Source organism: Pristiophorus japonicus, chromosome 18 (assembly GCF_044704955.1).
Source record: "Pristiophorus japonicus isolate sPriJap1 chromosome 18, sPriJap1.hap1, whole genome shotgun sequence".
In the NCBI taxonomy this organism is placed as follows: Eukaryota; Metazoa; Chordata; class Chondrichthyes; family Pristiophoridae; genus Pristiophorus; species Pristiophorus japonicus.
The window spans coordinates 111,347,451-111,371,414 of NC_091994.1; the positions used below are offsets into that span (position 1 = coordinate 111,347,451).

The 23,964-nt window shown below is 44.2% G+C and overlaps 1 long non-coding RNA gene across 2 annotated transcripts; it reads left to right on the forward strand.

Moving 5' to 3' along the window:
* The first annotated feature begins 26 nt into the window (after positions 1 to 26).
* LOC139228970 (uncharacterized) lies at positions 27 to 18,689 on the forward strand. 2 transcript variants are annotated; one of them, XR_011587648.1, is made up of 3 exons: positions 27 to 272; positions 4,427 to 4,580; positions 18,331 to 18,689. It is a non-coding gene; the product is annotated as an uncharacterized lncRNA (long non-coding RNA). The 2 variants fall into 2 exon arrangements; XR_011587649.1 differs by lacking the exon at positions 27 to 272 and adding an exon at positions 847 to 1,299.
* The last annotated feature ends 5,275 nt before the right edge of the window (positions 18,690 to 23,964 follow it).

Here is a 23,964-nt window from a genome sequence, read left to right on the forward strand (position 1 = left end):
CCATTTTAAATGATGGCGCCAAAACACCTCGACCGTCGGACAGCCTCTTTCTTTAAACTTCTTTTAAAAAGCAGGGACCGTACCCGGCCTGTAGCAACTCCCCACTGCGGCCAGCGCCGAGGGGGGAAGCAGCAGTATCTGTCAGCTGGAATCTGGCAGTGTCACACTGTAAACTGCTGTATATCTGGCAAATGTTAATGGGCTCAGTGCATGTGTCAAGTGTGGAGATATCCATCTGAAGCGGCTTCAAACCCTGCAGTTTTCGGACGGGGGTAGGTCACACCTGTTACGGAACTTGATAGAAGGCTTATTTATAAACTTTCAGCCTGGGATTCTTTCTGAACTTCAATATGCTGACGTCTAGAGAGAGCTGGGCGCAGAAATGCCTGTTTATTAAATGCTTTTAAAAGAGCCTCTCATTGCTGAGCCTTCGTGCATTGCTCCATAAAGCTATCAACTGTCACGCTTTCTCAAGATGCCTTTTAAAATACTAAAGCCTGTTCAAGGACATTTGGGACAGCTTGTCTAAACACACATTTGCACGCTACACAATGTTTCTCTTTTATGAAAACATTCAAATTCTGCCTTTATAAATCATAAAACTTCTATCCTCTTATATGTTCATTTTTTTTTTAAACTTTGTGACAAAGTTTAATTAAGTCAAGGGGAACTTTTTTTTTCTCTCTCGCCAAGTTTCGTAATTCATCTGGCATAAGCTGGCAAGGTGCTGGCTGTCTCTTTAAAAGCAGGCTCTGGAAAAAACAATCCATAAAAGGACAAAATTCATAATTAAACGAACGGTACGCCTCGAACCCTCCCATAGTGAGGTGGTCACAAAGTGGCGTGAGTTATTTTGGCATCTAGTGTCGGATTTGATTCCCTTTTTTTTCGGTCCGATCTGGAATTTATTCACAGCTTTGGGGCCCGGGTTTTATTTTTGTGTTGAAAGGCCACATATTCGTGCTGTTAAGCTCCATTTCCAACTTTTGACGGATGGCTCGACAGGTGGTGCCTGGCCGCCTCTGCCTTGTCAGATGAAGCTCCCCTGCAGAAATGGACAATTCGAGGCTCGGATACACGCTGATCCAACACTTTCCTCCCAGGCAGATTCCTCCCCAACTGTAAATAAATAATACCCTATCTGCCGAAAGAGAAAAAAAAACATTTTGCAGCCAGTCATTTTGTTGGCCGAGGGAGCCTTACCAAGACATACATCTGTGTTTAAAATTAGACAGCCCATTTTCAACGTCCAGAGCATCTGACAACACGTGGTAATCCTCAATCTGGTGACCTAAACATGTAAGATTTCTACATTGCAAACATTTCTTTCCAAGTTGACAGGACATTTCGGCTGTTGCCTTTGTATATTGTATATGTGTAGATATATATATATATCTGGTGGATTCTAGACAATGACCTTGATAAGGTCGTCTACAATATACAGCCACGTGGAAGCTATGATCAAATTCACCTGATCAAGGGGTCAAATAGTTGAATTCAGTCAGACTGAAAGATGTCCTTTTTTTTTTATTTACAAAGTTTATCTGTAATTCTCCGGGAAACAACTTCCAGATTTTAGTTACTTGCACGTTTAGCTCCACAATGGGCCCGTTCACTGCTCCCCTGTGCGTTTGCATACTATTTGCAAGTTGCCTCTAGTTTTACATCAGGGAGATTGCAGCTTTTCTGCACAGCCGTCTTTTTGAAATGAGGTCCGATTTTAAAAATTGGGGATCTAGCCATTGGGCGGGGGTGACACATTCTCTGCTCTTATAAAGTTAGGGAGGCGGGGCTGACCTTTTGTTTTAAGCTAAACTACTGCCCACGCCCCCATCCAAAACTGGACTGTTCATTCAAGTGCAATACGTGGATTTGTTTTTAAAATCTTGCTGTTTCTTCTGAGGCAACTCGTGCTGTCTAAATCTATTTAAAAAAACATTTATTTAATTGCAAAATGAATAATGCATTTCATAGTAATATAGTAGTTACTAAATCGGTGCAAAACGGGGTTTGTTGAAGTGATATTGGGTCTCTTTGAAAACATTAATTGCAATCCATCAGAACTGAGTGTTGCAGTTTGAGTAAAAATAAACTTAATGCTTAAAAGGTTCTGCCGACGAGCCAGCGATTTGGTAACATCCGCGTTTCTTTAATTTAATATTGATTGATTTGAGGGGTAAAGGGGACAAGTGGTGGTGCATCTCATTTGGGGGTGGGGGGTCCTTAAGACGGCAGCTGTAGTTTTTCAGGCTTAAAAACAAAATATAGATGGCTAAGGAATTGTTTTATCAAATTATTTGCCTAAGTCAGTTGTTAATTTCGTGATTAATTCAAAAGGAGATCACATTACTTCTGCCATTAGTCAGGGGTACGTCAACCGGCCCCTCCGTCCGAGCTGTCCTCTCTTCCGGATCAATACAATAACTGAATACACCCCAATGACACTTCTTTTAAATAGATCTCGGAGAAAAGTATGGATTGCATTTACAGCTCTTCGCAGACATTCTGAGATAGATTTCAGGATCTGTAGCTTCTAACTTTACAGCCCAGCCTTGCATTCACTCCCGGAGTTTAACTTTGATGTGCAATTGTGTTCTGTTGTGTGCCCCCCTCCCTCCGGATTGCTATTTAGAGATGGCTCTGGTAATATAAATATCTATCTTCCAGCATTCGAGGAGTTCACAGAGGGGGAAAAAAGGTCGTTGTACCTATTGAAAATTCTGTTTCAGGAGAGTTCAAGTGCAGGTCGAAAAATCGATTCTGTTTTTTTGTTTCCTGTTGGTTTTTTTTTTGCACAGATCAGCATCGAGGGCGTCTGGGGAAAGGCCAGATATCATAAAAAATGACAACACAACCAGTATGTACAGTAAGAAAGAATAACTGCCCAATACTCCTTAATTACTCCGTGGGCTTTCATTTACAAAAACGTTAACCTGAATGGTCCCACTTCAGCGGATCCCATTGTCGCTGTGCCCACACCCAACACGACAGTGTTAAAATATGTCTATTCCAACTGATTCCGCTTCGTTATATTAAATCAGGGTTATGAATTCGTTTATTAAAAAAACAGAACTGATAAATACCAATTTGGTCCTTTCCATATAATTTGTTCATAATTCTGGCTAAAGAAATGTCACTGCACAGCACATTAATATAATATTCCAAGGTCTTGTGTGCAATACTCATATTGATTGCATTTATTAGACTCCAGGGAGGAGAAATAATTCTTGAAAGTAGTAGACAACTGGCAGCCAAACATTGCTAGACTCACTTGGACAAACTTAACCCCTTGATTGCTATGGTAACCCTTTGTGCATTGGATTTCCAATTAGAAATTATTTTTTTGTTTTTGTTTTGGAAAACAAATCTACCTGTTCACCGTGTTGTGCGGGGTTGCTATTGGACACAGTGCTGACACTGCACAGAATGTCATTTTCAGCACACTGTTGTCAGTGAGCTGCAATAATAACCGTCCCCATATATATCATTGCAGCACACCCGGATCACTCTTCCTTTATTTTTATGGATCAGTATTGTTTTTAAAGGCCATGCCAATAAATGTGAATATATGCAGACTCCCCACCCAACAGTAAATTCTATTTAACAGTACATTTGTTACATATATATATATATATATAAGCAAAATACTGAGGATGCTGCAATCTGAAATAAAAACAGAAAATGCTGGAAATCTCAGCGGGCCAGGCAGCCTCTGTAAATCTGTTAACATCTGGAACTTTTCCAGTTCTGACGAAGGGTCACAGACCCGAAACATTAACTCTGTTTCTCTCTCCACAGATGCTGCCTGACCCGCTGAGATTTCCAGCATTTTCTGTATATATATATTATGTGTGTTTGACTGTGGGAGGGCACCAGGATGAGACTCGGCCATTAACTGCCTGATCTAGTGGGATGGTGGCTCTTATAAACTTGCAACTCTTCGAATTTCTTCAGTGAAACCCTGTGTTTTATCAGCAAAGCGATTCCCATCGCGGTGCCCCGGAATCTTATCAATGGCAAGATGAATTCCTGATGTAGGAAATCATTTTCCTGGCAAAGTCAGCTCTGGAATCAGTGACTGGAATCACTTTGTAATGTAAATACAGTCTTGGTAACTCTCCAGATTTTTTTTTTGGATCCAATAACTAAACAATAATTATTATTCTGTGGAAGTGTGACAAATTAGTTTGATTTTAACTCAGTAAGATGGTAATGGTATCGGCATTGTATTATTCCCGCAACCCTCTGAGTAAAGACATCAGGGCAACATAATGACAATTATCACAGATTGGAAAGAATTTCTTGTTATTTCGGCGTTCTGAAGCCTTTGGCTAAAGATATTAAACCAACAGAAAAGCGACATAAATGAGATTATGGCCCGTTTACCCTTTTACTTATTGTTTCTTATAATTTTTTTTCTTGCCAGCGACTTCTCATTTGGCCCCTTTATCCAGTGCTGAGGGCAGTGACAGTATGGATTGGAACTGTCTGGCGTCCCACGGAAACCTTCCATCCTTTGTCATTAAACACTATTGACGTTCATTAACCGGGGCGTCAATGTGTCCAACCAGAAATGAAAGGCGAGTAATCCGAGCAATATTCTGACCCTGAAAAGCAGGCTTTGAGAAAACTCTGTGTCAAAGAATGTCTCCCTACAGGGGGAAAATAAAAGTTAATTTTTATGTGTAGCTACATTTCACACCAGAGCCAGGGTTTGGGAGTTTCTGGTGCTTTATTCCGGGTTACATACGTGACACAATTATACCGAATTCAAAGCTTGTTTGCAACCACACCTAGGTTGTTTGATGTACATAACACAGCATCTGAGGAAGCCAAATTAACTTGCAAATCATGTTTAAACGGAAAAAAAAATAAGGTCACCTTTACGTATATAACTAAATGCAGATTATAACTTGTAAAACCGGTTAGATTATACTTAATTTATCATTTCAGTGCAGTTGTATGTGTACTATTTGAAATCAATACTATACATTGTTTTAATAGATGCCACCTTTAATATATGAACATTTAAAATGTTCCAAAAGTTTTTTTAATTATCATGTGATTCACAGAAAATATTAACACACAAGACTTGTGCGGGGCACCTATCCATTAAGTATTTGTTTATTTAAATTGTCTTGTTAGCGTGCGATGTTGTCAACATATTTTGATCTGTTGTACTTGACACAGGCTCGGTGTAACATCTGATTCAGATTTAGGTTGCTCTGCTATTAAGCCATTCTCAAAGCTCCCCCTGCTGACATGCGCTGTAATTACAGAGTGTGGTGTGGTTTCCGCAGGGTCCTGTAAAACCAAAAGGCGATCAAACGTTCAGATCCAGATTTGTAACTATTGTGGAGTGGTTCAACTGAGAAAACAATCTATCCTTTGAAGGCCAATACCTTGCATCGCAGAAAGTTGGGCCACATTTAGTCAGACTGCCCCACTTGTCTCTACATAAAAAAACCTGCCCCGTATAATGAATCATGAAACAGTTACAGCACAGAAGGAGGCCATTTGGCCCGTCGAGCCCATGCCAGCTCTCTGCAAGAGCACTTCAGCTAGTCCCACTTGCCCTGCCCTTTCCCGGTAACCCTGCATTTTTTTTCCTTCAGGCATTTATCCAGTTCCCTATTGAAAGCCACAATTAAATCTTCCTCCACCACGCTCTCAGGCAGCGCATTCCAGATCCTAACCACTCGCTGCGCAAACAAGTTTTTCCTCCTGTCACCTTTGGTTCTTCTGCCGATCGCCTTAAATCTGTCTCCTCTGGTTCTCGACCCTTCCGCCAATGGGAACAGTTTCTCTCTGTCTACTCTGTCCAGACCCCTCATGATTTTGAACACTTCTCTCAACCCTCTCTGCTCTAAGGAGAACAACCCCAGCTTCTCCAGTCCATCCATGTAACTGAAGTCCCTCATCCCTGGAATCATTCCTCTAAGGCCTTCACATCCTTCCTAAAGTGTGGTGCCCAGAATTGGACACAATACTCCAGTTGAGGCTGAACCAGTGTTTTATAAAGGTTCATCATAACTTCCTTGCTTTTGTACTCTATGCCTCTATTTATAAAGCCCAGGATTCCGTATGTTTTTTTAACCGCTTTCTCAACCTGTCCTGTCACCTTCAACGATTTGTGCACATATACCCCAGGTCTCTCTGTTCATGCACCCGCTTTAGAACTGTACCCTTTAGTTTATATTACCTCTCCTCAATCTTCCGACCAAAATGTATCATGATGTTACCTTTAATTTGCTTTTTTCCCCCTAAACAAAGTAAAGAATTAGCAGAAGGCCTTTCAACCTTTAGAGAAATGCACCCTCAATTTGTTCCTGTCAAGTAAAGGCATAGAGATGGTATTTAGTCCGTTGCATATCTTTCTATCTGATCCATCCTGCCACAATCAGCCAGGCTCGGCAGCACTCTGTGGATTTATTTAAGTGGATTTTTTTGTTGCTTAATAATTTTTAATGGAATTTTTGTTCTAATAATGGGATTGAACGTTAAAAGGATAAGTATAAATATAGATGATCAAATGCTCAGAACATTATGACGCTGGTCCTACTGGGACCACAGATATTTCAGCTGCAAAATAAAACCAGTCAAAGTTGAATAATGTAGCTTGTAATTTAAGAATGATATCACAGGATTTTTGCTTGATAGTCTTTAGGGACAACGAGGCATTTCACAGAGTTATCTTCTTGGGAATTTTTACCAGTGGTCATTTGTTTGTCTACCGAGATTAAACACCTTGGACACAGTCCTTGACTTTTGACAGAGTGTAGGCAGCAATGGACTCTACCCTGGCCATTCCTTGCTTCTTATCTTTTTAATCTTTTTGGTACTAAAGCCAATGGCAGCTGACACTCTGAAGTGTTGAGTTTTTCCATCAGCCTATTTTACCCTGTAACGTTAAGCAAATCCTAGCTTGAATTGTTCCATTAGGAGGGTCTCAAAAGACATTGAGCAGTGCCCAGAATATGAACAAATACATAGTTATATTGACCAGAATGATTTGATGATGCAAAGCATCCACAGATGAAATTTGAATTTCTAACCATGGAGATAGGGACTGACTATTCCATTCAGTTGAATCAGCTACTGCAGAACACTGGAATTTAATTAGTGTCCCCATTGTAGGATCTGAATAAAGTGGTGAAACAGGGAATGTGTCCCAGTCACAATTTGAGTAGTTAGCAAATTAGTTACTTGTACTTCCCTACATTGCAACAGCGACTACACATTAAAAGTATTCCATGAAAAGAAGAAAGACTTGCATTTATATAGCACCTTTCACAACCACCGGACGTCTCAAAGCACTTTACAGCCAATTAAGTATTTTTGAAGTGTAGTCACTGTTGTAATGTAGGAAACACGGCAACCAATTTGCACACAGCAAGCTCCCACAAACTATTGGCAACTTTTGGGAAGTTGAGAACATTTTTCACCAAGAGGGTGGTGGGGGTCTGGAACTCACTGCCTGAAAGGATGGTAGAGACAGAAACCTTCATATCATTTAAAAAGTACTTGGATATGCACTTGAAATGCTGTAACCTACAGGGCTACGGACCAAGAGCTGGAAAGTGGGATTAGACTGGATAGCTCTTTGTCGGCAGGCACGGATACGATGGGCCGAATGGCCTCCTTCCGTGCTGTAAATTTCTACGATGCTTTGATTCTAAACAGCAATGTGATAATGACTAAATAATCTGTTTTTAGTTATGTTGATTGAGGAATAAATATTGGCCAGGACACCAAGGATAACTCCCCTGCTCTTCAAAATAGTGTTATGGGATCTTTTACGTCCAACTGAGAGGGCAGACGGGAACTCAGTTTAACGCCTCATCCAAAAGACGGCACCTTCGACAGTGCAGCACTCCCTCAGTATTGCAATGGAGCTGTGAAGCACTCTGGGATTTTCTGATGTCATGAAAGGCACTATATAAATGCAAGTTTTTTCTTCATAGCATGAGTGACAAAGTAATATTGGTGCACATATATTACCCATTTCTGAAACACCAGGGGAGTTGGGTAATCTGAACTGACAGAGCAGGAAGTGTAGCTCTATTGAGTCATTTGCTCTTTCAACTTCCTGTACATGACGAATTTGGACTGTTTTTTGGAAGATCTAGATTTCTGGTAAAAAAAACAAATGAAGACAAACTGACCTGATTTCTCGCTCATAGAATCACACAGCACAGAATCCGGCCATTCGGCCCATCGTGCCAGTGTCGGGTCTTTGAAAGAGCGATCCAATCAGTCCCACTGCCCTGCTCTTTCCCACTGCTCTGCAAATTTTTCCTTTTCAAGTATTTATCCAATTTCCCTTTCGAAAGCTACTGTTCAATCTGCTCCCTCCGCCCTTTCAAGCAGCGCATTCCAGGTCACAACAACTCGCTGAGTAAAGAAAAGATCGCCCTTGTCATGTATGTACTTTTGGGATCACTAGCCACTAGATGGCGTCACTGTTGGAGGCCATTGAGCTGCACACATACATGTGTGTGCAGCCCAAGTATAAAAGGCCAGCCATTTTGTATATAGTCACTTTGGGCCTTAATAAAGCAGAGCCAAGGTTATACCTCTTGGAGTTAAACAGTACTCAGTCTAACAGGTATTGCATACACAACATTTGGTGACGAGGCAACAAGAACCTTTGCATACAAAAATGAGCCCAATTGGATTGTTGGAGCGACTTGTGGAAGAAGAAGATTGGGCTGACTTTGTGAGCCGTTTGAGCCAGTTCTTCGTGGCCAACAAAATGGAGGAGGTCGGCGACGCAGATCGGCGCCGGGCGGTGTTCCTCACGGTTTGCGGTCCAAAAATTTATGGTCTGATAAAGAATCTACTCCTGCCTGTGAGTCCAACAGAGAAGACGTATGAAGAATTGTGTACACTGGTACAGGACCACCTTAAACCAGACGAAGGCATCATCATCTCGAGATACAGATTTTATACGCACATTCGCTCAGAGGGCCAGAATGCGGCGGAATTCGTTGCCGACCTGAGACAGCTAGTGGGACCGTGTAAGTTCGGGGCTGTGTTGGCAGACATGCTGCGGGACTTCTTTGCAATCGGCATCAACCACGAGGTGATTCTGCATAAACTACTGGCGGTGGAGACGTTGGACATGAGCAGGGCCATCACGATCGCTCAGTCATGCATGAAGACGGATAGAAGTCTAAAGCAGACATCAGTGAAAAACCTGAACTCGGCAAGTACTGTAAATATGATTGATTCGACGTTCAACAGAGTGGTACATGGCAGGGCCTACCCGACTGCATACGCACAACCTGTGGCTGCCCAAAGTCCGCCAGCGGGAATGCATCCCATTTTTCCGTATTGGCGTTGTGGGGGAAATCACCGGCACCAGCAATGTCGATTTAAGCAATATAGTTGCAAAGGCTGTCTGAGAGTGGGGCATCTCTAGCGCAAGTGCCCGCAGATGAGCAAGTGTGCTGCGACACACCACGTGGAGGATGAGAGTCAGACTAGCGCGGATCCGGATACGCAATCCGAGATACCAGAGGAGGAAATGTATGGACTGCACTCATTCCTAACTAAGAGCAAACCGATAATGATCAACGTGAAATTTAATGGGGTGCCGGTATCGGTGGAACTGGATATGGGGGCGAGTCAATCGATAATGAGCCAGAGGGCATTCGACGAGCTGTGGGATACTTAGGCTGTGAGGCCCAGGCTGAGTCCAGTCAATGCCAAGTTGCACACGTACCCCAAAGAACTCATAACGGTGATTGGTAGTGCCACAATTAAACTGTCGTATAACAGTGTGGTTCACGAGTTACCGCTATGGATTATCCCAGGCAATGGCCCAACACTGTTCGGCAGGAACTGGCTTGAAAAAAATCAGATGCGACTGGAACGACATCAAGGCGTTGTTGTCGGAGGAAGATACATGTGCCCAAGTACTGAGCAAGTTCCCCTCGCTGTTCGAACCAGGCATCGGCAACTTCACGGGAGCCAAGGTGCAGATCCACGTGGACTCAGATGCAAGACCCGTCCATCATAAAGCTCGGGCAGTTCCGTATATGATGAGGGAGAAGGTCGAAATTGAACTGGACAGACTCCAGCGTGAAGGGATCATATCACTGGTTAAATTTAATGAATGGGCCAACCCCATTGTTCCTGTGCTGAAAAGTGATGGCACAGTCAGAATCTGTGGAGACTACAAGGCTATGATCAACAGGGTTTCGAAACAGGATCAGTACCCATTACCGAAGGTTGATGACTTGTTTGCAACGCTAGCCAGGGGAAAGTCGTTCACCAAACTGGACTTGACGTTGGCCTACATGACACAGAGCTGGTCGAGACGTCGAAGAGACTTACGTGCATTAACACGCAAAAAGGACTTTATTTATCATAGGTGTCCTTTTGGAATTCGCTCGGCTGCAGCAACATTTCAGAGGAACATGGAGAGTCTACTGAAGTCCATTCCGAGAACCGTCGTGTTCCAAGATGACATCCTGATCACAGGTCGTGACTCTGAGGAACATCTGAACAACCTGGAAGAGGTTCTACATCGTCTGGGCAAAGTGAGACTCAGATTGACACGTTCGAAGTGCGTCTTCATGGCATCAGAGGTCGAATTCCTGGGGAGGAAAATTGCTGCTGACGGCATCAGGCCCACGGACGCGAAAACCAAGGCCATCAAGAATGCATCCAAGCCGCAGAATGTGACGGAGCTGCGTTCGTTCCTGGGTCTACTCAACTACTTCGGTAACTTCCTACCTAAATTGAACACCTTATTAGAACCACTGCACATGCTGCTAAGTAAAGGCGACAACTGGGTGTGGGGTGCATCTCAAGACAGAGCTTTTGAGAAAGCCACTAATCTGCTTTGCTCTAACAAGCTGCTGGTACATTATGACCCATGTAAACGTTTAATATTGGCCTGTGATGCTTCGTCATATAGAATTGGTTGCATACTCCAAGAAGCTAATGAGTCGGGTAAACTTCAACCAGTCGCGTATGCTTCAAAAAGTTTGTTTAAAGCAGAAAAAGCCTACAGCATGGTAGAGAAAGAAGCAGTAGCCTGTGTGTATGGGGTTAAAAAGATGCATCAGTGCCTGTTTGGTCTTCGGTTTGAACTGGAGACAGATCACAAGCCGCTCATTTCACTGTTCTCTGAAAACAAAGGTATCAATACCAATGCTTCATCCCGCATCCAGAGGTGGGCACTGATATTATCCGCTTCTGATTATGCCATTTGCCATAGACCTGGCACCGAGAATTGTGCCAATGCTTTGAGCCGTCTGCCATTGCCCACATCGGAGGTGGAAACACCACAACTGGCAGACCTATTGTTAGTTATGGATGCTTTTGAGAGTGAAGGAACCTCTGTCACGGCTCAACAAGTTAAGACCTGGACCAGCCAGGACCCGATTTAATCGGTGGTGAAGAGTTGCATTCTCAAAGGTGATTGGTCTGCCAACCCAAGCAAATGTGCGAGGAGATCAAACCTTACATTCGTCGAAAAGACGAACTGTCTATTCAGTCGGATTGTATGCTGTGGGGCATTCGTGTTGTTATGCCCAAGAAAGGGAGAGAGAAGTTTGTACGTGAGCTACAAAGCACACATCCCGGCATTGTAATGATGAAAGCCATCGCCAGGTCGCATGTGTGGTGGCCGGGAATTGAGTCTGAGCTGGAATCATGTGTGCATCAGTGCAACACTTGCATGCAGCTCAGCAAAGCACCAGCGGAATCGCCGCTGAGTCTGTGGTCGTGGCCATCGAATCTGTGGTCGTGGCCATCGAAACCATGGTCCAGGATCTACATGGACTTTACAGGTCCCTTCCTGGGGAAGATGATTTTAGCTGTGGTGGATGCATATTCAAAGTGGATAGAGTGTATAATTATGTCATCCAGCACATCCACAGCTACCATTGAGAATCTCAGTGTCATGTTCACGACACATGGTCTGCCTGACATCGTTGTTAGCGACAATGGATCATGCTTTACCAGTCAGGAGTTTCAAGAGTTCATGAAACTCAATGGTATCAAACATGTAAGGTCAGCACCGTTCAAACCTGCATCCAATGGGCAAGCAGAATGTGCTTTCCAAATCATAAAGCAGAGTATGAATCAAGTAACCCAAGGGTCACTGCAGACCCGCCTGGCATGCATACTGCTTAGTTACAGGACAAGACCACACACGCTTACAGGGGCCTCGCCTGCTGAACTAATGATGAAGAGAGGTCTTAAGACCAAGCTATCTCTTGTACACCCTGACTTGAATAATCATGTTGAATATAGAAGACAAAGTCAGCAAGGGTATCACGATCGCGCAGCTGTGTCACGCGATATTTCTGTAAATGATCCTGTATATGTTCTGAATTATGGTCAGGGTCCCAAGTGGATCGCTAGTACTGTCATGGCCAAGGAGGGCAACAGAGTATTTATTGTCAAGCTCAAAAATGAGCAAACATGCAGGAAACATATGGATCAGACAAAGCTGCGGCACACAGGCGAACCGGAACAGTCAGATGAAGAGACAATCGACAACCAACCAACCTACCCCCAGTCATCAGAGGACTCAGTGGTCATCAGTGAATTGGGACTTTCAATCACTGACATGTTCAATGAAAATAGACTTTCAATCCTTGACACGGCCATTGCCACTCCCACCAGGTCAGCCACCCAGCCACCAGACACAAGACTCTGAACATTCACCCAAGGCTGGAGTTGACCTGAGACGGTCAACCCGGGAGCGGAAAACACCGGACCGTCTCAATTTGTAAAAGACTGTGGTAATATCTCAGAGGGGTTATTGTCATGTATGTACTTTTGGGATCACTAGCCACTAGATGGAGTCACTGTTGGAGGCCATTGGGCTGCACGTACGTGTGTGCAGCCCAAGTATAAAAGGCCAGCCATTTTGTATATTAGTCACTTTGGGCCTTAATAAAGCAGAGCCAAGGTTATACCTCTTGGAGTTAAACAGTACTCAGTCTAACAGTTATTGCATACACAACAGTCCTCATCTCCCTTCTAGTTCTTTTGCAACACTTGGATCTCCTTTTGACCGAGGAAGGTACACGTGGACATGTCAAGTATTTTCAGTACATTGTGATATGATTTTTTTTTAAAAGAAAGAAGACTTATTTGGTCACGAGACATGCTGCTGTCAAGGAATCTGTAAGGAATGGCTGTGATAACAGCCCTGGGGAACTCCACATGCGAGTTCATCTTCACCTCTGGATGGTGAAGAACACTTTGAGACAGGAAAGCAGGTGGGCGATAAAGATTTTTTCTCAAACCTGGAGAAGCTACTTGAAGAACGAGAGAATGCACCCCTGCTGATCCAGTATCCCACAAGCCTTCCCATTCGAAGGGATTCATGGAGGCAAGCAGCCTCAATGGAGGGTGGGGAGAGGGATAAAAACTAGAAAAAAATCTGCTCATCTATGTACTGTACGACACTTTAAGTAATCATTTTGGCATTGTATATTTTGTTTTATGTTAAGATTGAACATGAGGAAATCGCATCTAACAGACTGTTATCCCATTAGAAAATAGGTGCAGGAGTAGGCCATTCGGCCCTTCTAGCCTGCACCGCCATTCAATGAGTTCATGGCTGAACTTGCAACTTCAGTACCCACTTCCTGCTTTCTCGCCATAACCCTTGATTCCCCTAGTAGTAAGGACTTCATCTAACTCCTTTTTGAATATATTTAGTGAATTGGCCTCAACAACTTTCTGTGGTAGAGAATTCCACAGGTTCACCACTCTCTGGGTGAAGAAATTCCTCCTCATCTCGGTCCTAAATGGCTTCCCCCTTATCCTTAGACTGTGTCCCCTGGTTCTGGACTTCCCCAACATTGGGAACATTCTTCCTGCATCTAACCTGTCTAACCCCGTCAGAATTTTAAACGTTTCTATGAGGTCCCCTCTCATTCTTCTGAACTCCAGTGAATATAAGCCCAGTTGATCCAGTCTTTCTTGATAGGTCAGTCCCGCCATCTCGGGAATCAGTCTGGTGAACCTTCGCTGCACTCCCTCAATAGCAAGAATGTCCTTCCTCAGGTTAGGAGACCAAAACTGTACACAATACTCCAGGTGTGGCCTCACCAAGGCCCTGTACAATTGTAGCAACACCTCCCTGTCCTTGTACTCAAATCCCCTCGCTATGAAGGCCAACATGCCATTTGCTTTCTTAACCGCCTGCTGTACCTGCATGCCAACCTTCAATGACTGATGTACCATGACACCCAGGTCTCGTTGCACCTCCCCTTTTCCTAATCTGTCACCATTCAGATAATAGTCTGTCTCTCTGTTTTTACCACCAAAGTGGATAACCTCACATTTATCCACATTATACTTCATCTGCCATGCATTTGCCCACTCACCTAACCTATCCAAGTCGCTCTGCAGCCTCATAGAATCCTCCTTGCAGCTCACACTGCCACCCAACTTAGTGTCATCCGCAAATTTTGAGATACTACGTTTAATCTCCTCGTCTAAATCATTAATGTACAGTGTAAACAGCTGGGGCCCCAGCACAGAACCTTGCGGTACCCCACTAGTCACTGCCTGCCATTCTGAAAAGTCCCCATTTACTCCTACTCTTTGCTTCCTGTCTGACAACCAGTTCTCAATCCATGTCAGCACACTACCCCCAATCCCATGTGCTTTAACTTTGCACATTAATCTCTTGTGTGGGACCTTGTCGAAAGCCTTCTGAAAGTCCAAATATACCACATCAACTGGTTCTCCCTTGTCCACTCTACTGGAAACATCCTCAAAAAATTCCAGAAGATTTGTCAAGCATGATTTCCCTTTCACAAATCCATGCTGACTTGGACCTATCATATTACCTCTTTCGAAATGCACTGCTATGACATCCTTAATAATTGATTCCATCATTTTACCCACTACCGATGTCAGGCTGACCGGTCTGTAATTCCCTGTGTTCTCTCTCCCTCCTTTTTTAAAAAGTGGGGTTACATTGGCTACCCTCCACTCCATAGGAACTGATCCAGAGTCAATGGAATGTTGGAAAATGACTGTCAATGCATCCACTATTTCCAAGGCCACCTCCTTAAGTACTCTGGGATGCAGTCCATCAGGCCCTGGGGATTCATCGGCCTTCAATCCCATCAATTTCCCCAACACAATTTCCCGACTAATAAGGATTTCCCTCAGTTCCTCCTCCTTACTAGACCCTCCGACCCCTTTTATATCCGGAAGGTTGTTTGTGTCCTCCTCAGTGAATACCGAACCAAAGTACTTGTTCAATTGGTCCGCCATTTCTTTGTTCCCCGTTATGACTTCCCCTGATTCTGACTGCAGGGGACCTACGTTTGTCTTTACTAACCTTTTTCTCTTTACATATCTATAGAAACTTTTGCAATCCGTCTTAATGTTCCCTGCAAGCTTCTTCTCGTACTCCATTTTCCCTGCCCTAATCAAACCCTTTGTCCTCCTCTGCTGAGTTCTAAATTTCTCCCAGTCCCCGGGTTCTCTGCTATTTCTGGCCAATTTGTATGCCACTTCCTTGGCTTTAATGGTCTAAACCTGCACTGCAAAGCAAATCTGTTTAATTTTCATTTTATATTTGAGGATAATGTCCAACAAAACATCTAATGTGGCTCAAATTATGCAAGTGAGGATGGCCCAATAATTTTTTGGTGAATAAATTACTTTAGTCAACCTCACAAGTAACTTCAACAATTGGATATCTCTTTCAAAGAGGCAGCACAGGTGTGATGGTCCAAATGGCCTCTATCTGTGCTGTAAGATTTTATGATTCTAATCCGACTAGAGAAGTGTGTCAGGGCCAATGACACTTGCCCCATGCAACTGGTAATACTAACACCTGGGGTGGGGGGGGATAGAGCTGAGGCCAAAAACTCCAGGGGGAAAAATGTATTACAGACTTCGTTAAACAGAATTCTGCTTATGACACTCACTTCAAAATAAATTACTGTTTGATTTTCTTTTCATAGAATCACGCAGCACAGAGGGAGGCCATTCGGCCCATCGTGCCTGTGCCGGCTCTATGAAAGAGCGATCCAATTAATCCCTTTCCCCACAGCCCAGTAACCTTGTTAAGTATTTATCCAATTCCCTCTTGAACGTTGCTGCTCCCACCGCCCTTTCAGGCAACGCATCCCAGATCACAACAACCCACTGTGTGAATTAAAATAATCTCCATCTTGCCTCTGGTTCTTTTGCCAATCACCTTAAATCTGTGCCACTGGAAAAGTTTCTCCTTATTTACTCGATCAAAACCCTTCACGATTTTGAACACCTCCATCAAATCTCTTCTTAACCTTCTCTGCTGTAAGGAGAACAACCCCAGCTTCTCCCTCATCCCTGGTAACATTCCAGTAAATCTCTTCCACTCCTTCTCTCGGCCTTGATATCCTGCCTAATGCGTGGTGCCCAGAATTGAACACAATACTCCAGCTGAAGCCTAACCAGTGTTTCTATAAAGGTTTAGCATAACTTCCTTGCTTTTATACTCTATGCCTCTATTAATAAAGCAAAGAGTCCCACATCGTTTATTAACAGCCTTCTCAACTTGTCCTGTCACTTTCAAAGATTGACTCGAGGTGAATCTAGGGAAGACAAGGAAGTCTGATGGAGGGAGCTTCCCTGGGGTATGGCCAGGCACACTTTCACTGACCATATTTCAAGTCCCACTGAAGGCCATGGGTGCGGGAAGTCCAATGTCCAGAGACCTCGCCCCATCCCTTTACAACCTTTCCCATGCACGGGATGGGTGGGGACCCAACATATCTGCGCCCCGGCCTCATTTCTGGCTGTTCGGAGGGAGGGGACGCACGCGGGGAGGGGGGGGGGAGGGGACAGCTGCTAAGGACAACATCAAGTCTTGTTAGACTTCTCTGGGTTTTCTATGGTTCTAGAAAATCATCGCCTTAAAGAGACACGACTTTTGGTCTGCGCAAAGAATGCAACTGGGCAGGTAAGTCAGTTGTTTATGGTGAGTATCCTTCACTTTTGCTGTTTTTATTTCGTTAGGATGTAGGAGATATACATTTGGTACTGGTCAAAATCATTCATGGGCGTGAAAGAAAAGAAAAAGAAAGACTTGGATTTATATAGCACCTTTCACAGTTGCTACAGTTGTACAGGGCCTTGGTGAGGCCACACCTGGAGTATTGTGTACAGTTTTGGTCTCCTAACCTGAGGAAGGACATTCTTGCTATTGAGGGAGTGCAGCGAAGGTTCACCAGACTGATTCCTGGGATGGCGGGACTGACATATCAAGAATGACTGGATCAACTGGGCTTGTATTCACTGGAGTTCAGAAGAATGAGAGGGGACCTCATAGAAACGATTAAAATTCTGATGGGTTTAGACAGGTTAGATCCAGGAAGAATGTTCCCAATGTTGGGGAAGTCCAGAACCAGGGGTCACAGTCTAAGGATAAGGGGTAAGCCATTTAGGACCGAGATGAGGAGAAACTTCTTCACCCAGAGAGTGGTGAACCTGTGGAATTCTCTACCACAGAAAGTTGTTGAGGCCAATTCACAAAATATATTCAAAAAGGAGTTAGATGAAGTCCTTACTCCTAGGGGGATCAAGGGGTATGGCGAGAAAGCAGGAAGGGGGTACTGAAGTTGCATGTTCAGCCATGAACTCATTGAATGGCGGTGCAGGCTAGAAGGGCCGAATGGCCTACTCCTGCACCTATTTTCCATGTTTCACAACCACCGGATGTCCCAAAGTACTTTACAGCCAATGAAGTACTTTTGGAGTGTGGTCGCTGTTGTAATGTAGGAAACGTTACAGGCAATTTGCACACAGCAAACTCCCACAAACAGCAATGTGATAACAAAAACAGGTTATCTGGTTATTATGTTGATTGAGAGATAAATATTGGCCAGGACACTGGTGATAACTCCCCTTCTTCTTCATAATAGTGCCATGGGATCTTTTAAATCCACCTGAGAGAGCAGACGGGTCCTCGGTTTAGCATCTCATCCGAAAGACAGCACCTCTGACAGTGCAGCACTCCCTCAGCACTGCATTGAGAGTGTCAGCCTCGATTTTTGTGTTCAAGTCTCTGGAGTGGGACTTGAATCCACAACCTTCTGACTCAGAGGCGAGAGTGCTGCCCACTGAGCCACAGCTGACACTGACCCATAATTTGGAAACATCATGGATGTGTGTTACTGATGTAAATCCAGGAAGGCACCAGGACATTTATTACTCAGCGGTTATTAATAGGTGAAATAGTATTCGAAAATAATTTTTAAAGTATTAAAAATACAAAACACTATTGAAGCTATTAGAGCTTATCGCCTGTGGTGTTCCTCATCAGTAAGCCAAATAAATGTGCTACAGGTCCCGAATCCAGACTTCCGAAAACTGGAATTGTTTGAAAACCAGACATTTCGGCGAGTGGCGAGGAGCGGAGAATCGGCGAGCGGCGTGGTCCAAAATCCGGCAAAACCCAAAATCCGGCACGGATTCAGTCCCGAGGATTGCAGATCTCAGACATCGTACCTGTATATTGTTATGTACTAGAAACACTTATATACTTCCTGCTATTCTATTGTTTATCTGATTGTACTAAATATCTGTCAATTTTATAAATGAGATATAAAAAAATGTAGCTTTTAACAATGACTGTACCGCAAAGGTAATTCATTGATTGTGAACCACTTTGGGACATTCCAAATACACGTGAGGCACTATATAAATGCATGCCTTTCTTTATTTGCCGCTTGCGACCCCGGTAACATATTTTTGGAGGGAATTTATTTTGTAGTCCAAGAAAAATTAATAGAAACCGCTGCATGGTCTCACTTTGTCATTTGATTATGAGCAGCCAATGAACAGAGCTTATCATCGACCAATAGCAGAAGAGATTTTTGCACCACATTGCTCCATTGATAATCACAGCGCTCAAAACTAATGAATAAGTTACTACAGAACCACGGGACCCGTAAAGTAGCAGTTGTCACAGAATCAACAACAGTTGAGATTTTCAATTATATTCTTCCCATAAATTTAAAAAAAATGCAGTTCTTCAAGAGCAGCACTTGGCAAATCGTCACATAGGAGCACTGCAACAAGTGCCATACCGAGCACAAAGGAAGATGGTTGTGGTGGTTGGAGGTCAATCATCACAGCTCCAGGACATCGCTGCAGGAGTTCCTCAGACTATGTCCTAGGCCCAACTATCTTCAGCTACTTCATCAATGACCTTCCCTCCATCAGAAATGGAGATGTTCACTGATGATTGCACAGTGTTCAGTTCCATTCGTAACTCCTCAGATAATGAAGCAGTCCGTGCCTGAATGCAGAAAGACCTGGACAACATTCAGGCTTGGGCTGATAAATGGCAGATAACATTCACGCCACACAAGTGCCAGGCAATGACCATCTCCAACAAGCGAGAGTCTAACCACCTCCCCTTGATATTCAACGGCATTACCATCACCGAATCCCCCATCAACATCCTGTGAGTCATCATTGACCAGAAACTTAACTGGACCAGCCACATTAATACTGAGGCAACAAGAGCAGGTCAGAAGCTGGGTATTCTTCGGCGAGTGTCTCACCTCCTGACTCCCCAAAGCCTTTCCACCATCTACAAGGCACACGTCTGGAGTGTGATGGAATACTCTCCACTTGTCTGGATGAGTGCAGCTCCAACAACACTCAAGAAGCTCGACACTATCCAGGACAAAGCAGGCCGCTTAATTGGCACCCCATCCACCACCTTAAACACTCACTCCCTCCACCACCGGCGCACCGTGGCTGCAGTGTGCACCATTTACAAGATGCACTGCAGCAACTCGCCAAGGCTTCTTCGGCAGCACCTCCCAAACCCGTGACCTCTACCACCTAGAAGGACAAGGGCAGCAGACGCATGGGAACACCACCACCTCTATGTTCCCCTCCAAGTCACACACACCATCCTGACTTGGAAATATATCGTCCGTTCCTTCATCGTCGCTGGGTCAGAATCCTGGAACTCCCTCCTTAACAGCACTGTGGGAGCACCTTCACCACACGGACTGCAGCGGTTCAAGAAGGCAGCTCAACACCACCTTTTCAAGGGCGATTAGGGATGGGCAATAAATGCTGGCCTTGCCAGTGATGCCCACATCCCGGAATTAATTAAAAAACCCACCATCAACCTGCCTTTATAAAGAGCCTTAAACTTAAAACATCCCAACAAAATTTGACACCGAGCCATATAAGGAGATATTAGGACAAGGAACCTAAAGCTTGGTCAAAGAGGTAGGTTTTAAGGAGCATCTTAAAGGAGGAAAGAGAGGTAGAGAAGCGGAGAGGTTTAGGCAGGAAGTTCCAGAGCTTGGGGCCCAGGCAACAGAAGGCACAGCCACCAATGGTGGAGCGATTAAAATCGGGAAGGAATGCTAACATTTGGAATGACCATGTGGTTGCTGCTCCCCAATAGGTTGGCGCAAACGAGGCACTCAGAAGTTTGTTTTTAATTCATAATGAATTTTGTATTTGTGGAATAACACAAAAAAAAGTTTGGTTTCCGTGGTGATGACAGTGATCAGGGTGTGTTCAGCTTCTTTGTTTTGTTCTTGGTGGCGTCCAGGTAAGCTATAAATTTTCCAGGGAGGCAGAATCATGAATAATAGTTTCACTTTTGTGTGATAATTTTACTGTGAAATGGCACTACTGTAGACTGTAACGGCAACAACAAGTTGCATTCATATAGTGCCTCTGACGTAGTACAACATCCCAAAGTGCTCAACAGTAACCGAAACAGTAGCCAGCAGATGTACAGCAAGTGTCTCTGTACAGAGTTAATTAGCACTGCAGGTACATTCAGCATTTTTGAGAAGTCAGAGCACATTCCATATATTACATGTATCCTTGCTGACAGTGTTACAATGTTTCGTACAGTGTGGGGAGGGGTTCTGTTTGTTGGGCTGTTTGTATGTAGATCGCTTGTGCTATCAATAGGCACACTTTTGCAGACAGGAATTGGGACTTTTGCCCAGTGGAGAGACAATCAGGATTAGTGTGCAGTATTTTGAAGCCGTGTCCCATAGCTTGTAGCTGGTATCTGAGCGACAGGCTTCATTGTCCCGAAAATAGCATCAGGAAGAATGTTATGAATCCTAGATTAAAAGTTTTAAGTTTTTTCTTGTTCTTCCAGTGCTGTTTCGGAAAAGAGGAATTAATTCACCTTTGGAATGAATATTAATATAATTAATGTATTGTGTGTCGTGGCTCAGTAGGCAGCACACTCGCCTCTGAGTCAGAAGGTTGTGGGTTCAAATCCCACTCTAGGAACTTGAGCACAGAAATCTAGGCTGACGCTCCAGTGCAGTGCTGAGGGAACGCTGCACTGTCGGAGGTGCCGTCTTTCAGATGAGGGGTTAAACCGAGGTCCTGTCTACTCTCTCAGGTGGATGTAAAAGATCCCATGGCATTATTTCAAAGTTATCCCTAGTGTCCTGGGGCCAATATTTATCCCTCAATCAACATCACTAAATTATCTGGTCATTATCACATTGCTGTTTGTGGGAGCAGCGCAAATTGGCTGCCGCGTTTCCCACATTACAACAGTGACTACACTGCAAAAATGCTTCATTGGCTGTAGACGTTGAGCTTTGAGACGTCCGGTGGTCATAAAAGGCGCTATATAAATGCATTTCTTTCTTTAACTCCATGATGTTTGTCTTTAAACTTTGATTGTTGTCACAGAGTGCGTAAGTGAAAAGCAAATGGTGGCGGTGAGTGGGGAAAGCTCATTGGTTCAGTGTTAAAATGACGCGTTTTGCTAGTGCATTAAAGGAGCAACTTCATGGTTCTTATCATCCTGAAAAGGGAAAGTGTGCAGAAAGTTTGTCTGTAGCCCATAACATCCATCATCATCATAGGCAGTCCCTCGAAATCGAGGAAGACTTGCTTCCACTCTGAAAGTGAGTTCTCAGGTGAGGTGGCTGAACAGTCCAATACGGGAACCACAGTCTCTGTCACAGGTGGGACAGACAGTGGTTGAGGGAAAGGGTGGGTAGGGAGTCTGGTTTGCCGCACGCTCCTTCCGCTGCCTGTGCTTGATTTCTGCATGCTCTCGGCGACGAGACTCGAGGTGCTCAACGCCCTCCCGGATGCACTTCCTCCTCTTAGGGCAGTCTTTGGCCAGGGACTCCCAGGTGTCGGTGGGGATGTTGCATTTTATCAAGGGGGCTTTGAGGGTGTCCTTGTAACGTTTCTTCTGCCCACCTTGGGCTCGCTTGCTGTGTAGGAGTTCCGAGTAGAGTGTTTGTTTTGGGAGTCTTGTGTCAAGCATGTGAACAATGTGGCCCGCCCAATGGAGCTAGTCGAGTGTGGTCAGTGCTTCGATGCTGGGGATATTCGAGGATGCGTTGGCAAATCGATTACAACACTCAACGCAGATGGGGGTAAAAAGGAAACCAAAGAACAAGGTGGGAGGAGTGAATAACAGGATAATTAATGAGGCCTCTCCCTATGGACCCGTCACCTGACTGATTGCCCTTCTACTTTCCAATAGATAGAGGCCAAAGGAACAAAATCTTCCAAAACTTTGCAATTGTTTTGTTAACACCGATGAAATCTCCCAAGAGTTCACTGTTTCAGAGGATTAAGCCAGGCGCTCCTCACTCGGGTAACTGAGCAGGAAATACAAAGCATGGTGAGTGGGAGGTGGTGTTGGAGTAGCAGGAAATGGTAATTGGAAACAAAATTGGTACATACTATCTGAGAGTCCAGGAACAAGTCACTGTAATGTATTTGCTTCATGGGATCTTGCTTAAGAATTCTTAGCAACACATTGCTATTAAGAACTAGTTGGTTTATTAGCAAAAGGTTTAACAATCACACTACACATTACCAGTTCATCCACCAGGTTCACAACCACCTGCCTCATCATGGATCCCCCAAACCCAACTGGCTGGGGTTTTATTGAGTCTTGTGAACATCACGTGACTGGCTAAGCCACTCACAATGCAGACTCATAGGTCGATACATTACAGTCGAGACTGAGAAAAACCTTGGAATATTTGACTAGTAATTGGTAATAATAAGAGCTAGGTCAGTGGCTTAGGTTCATTTAGAAACATAGAAACATAGAAATTTACAGCGCAGAAGGAGGCCATTTCGGCTCATCATATCCGCACTGGCTGACAAAGAGCCGCACGGCCCTCGGTCAGCAGCCCTGAAGCTTATATATAAACCTATGAACAATGACGGAAAGGCAAAGAGCATCCAGCCCAACCAGTCTGCCCCACACAACTGCGACACCCCTGACACTGAAACATTCTACACTCCACCCCAACCAGAGCCATGTAATCTCCTGGGAGAGGCAAAAACCAGATAAAAACCCAGGCCAATTGGGGGAAAAAAAAATCTGGGAAATTTCCTCTCCAACCCATCCAGGAGATCGAAACTAGTCCAGGAGATCACCCTGGCCGTATTCGATTCCTTGCAGTACATTTGATGATTCGGGAATTTTAGTGGACTTTTGGGATTCATGGTCCTTTTAGTATGGATAGCTACGAGGAGAGAGAGATGGGCTGAAGAAAGCTTCCTTTTTTCTTCTTGTAGCGGAGTATTTGAATCGAATTGGGGGTAGTGTGCTGACATGGATTGAGAACTGGTTGTCAGACAGGAAGCAAAGAGTAGGAGTAAATGGGTACTTTTCAGAATGGCAGGCAGTGACTAGTGGGGTACCGCAAGGTTCTGTGCTGGGGCCCCAGCTGTTTACATTATACATTAATGATTTAAACGAGGGGATTAAATCTAGTATCTCCAAATTTGCGGAAGACACTAAGTTGGGTGGCAGTGTGAGCTGTGAGGAGGATGCTATGAGGCTGCAGAGTGACTTGGATAGGTTAGGTGAGTGGGCAAATGCATGGCAGATGAAGTATAATGTGGATAAATGTGAGGTTATCCACTTTGGTGGTAAAAACAGAGAGACTATTATCTGAATGGTGACAGATTAGGAAAAGGGGAGGTGCA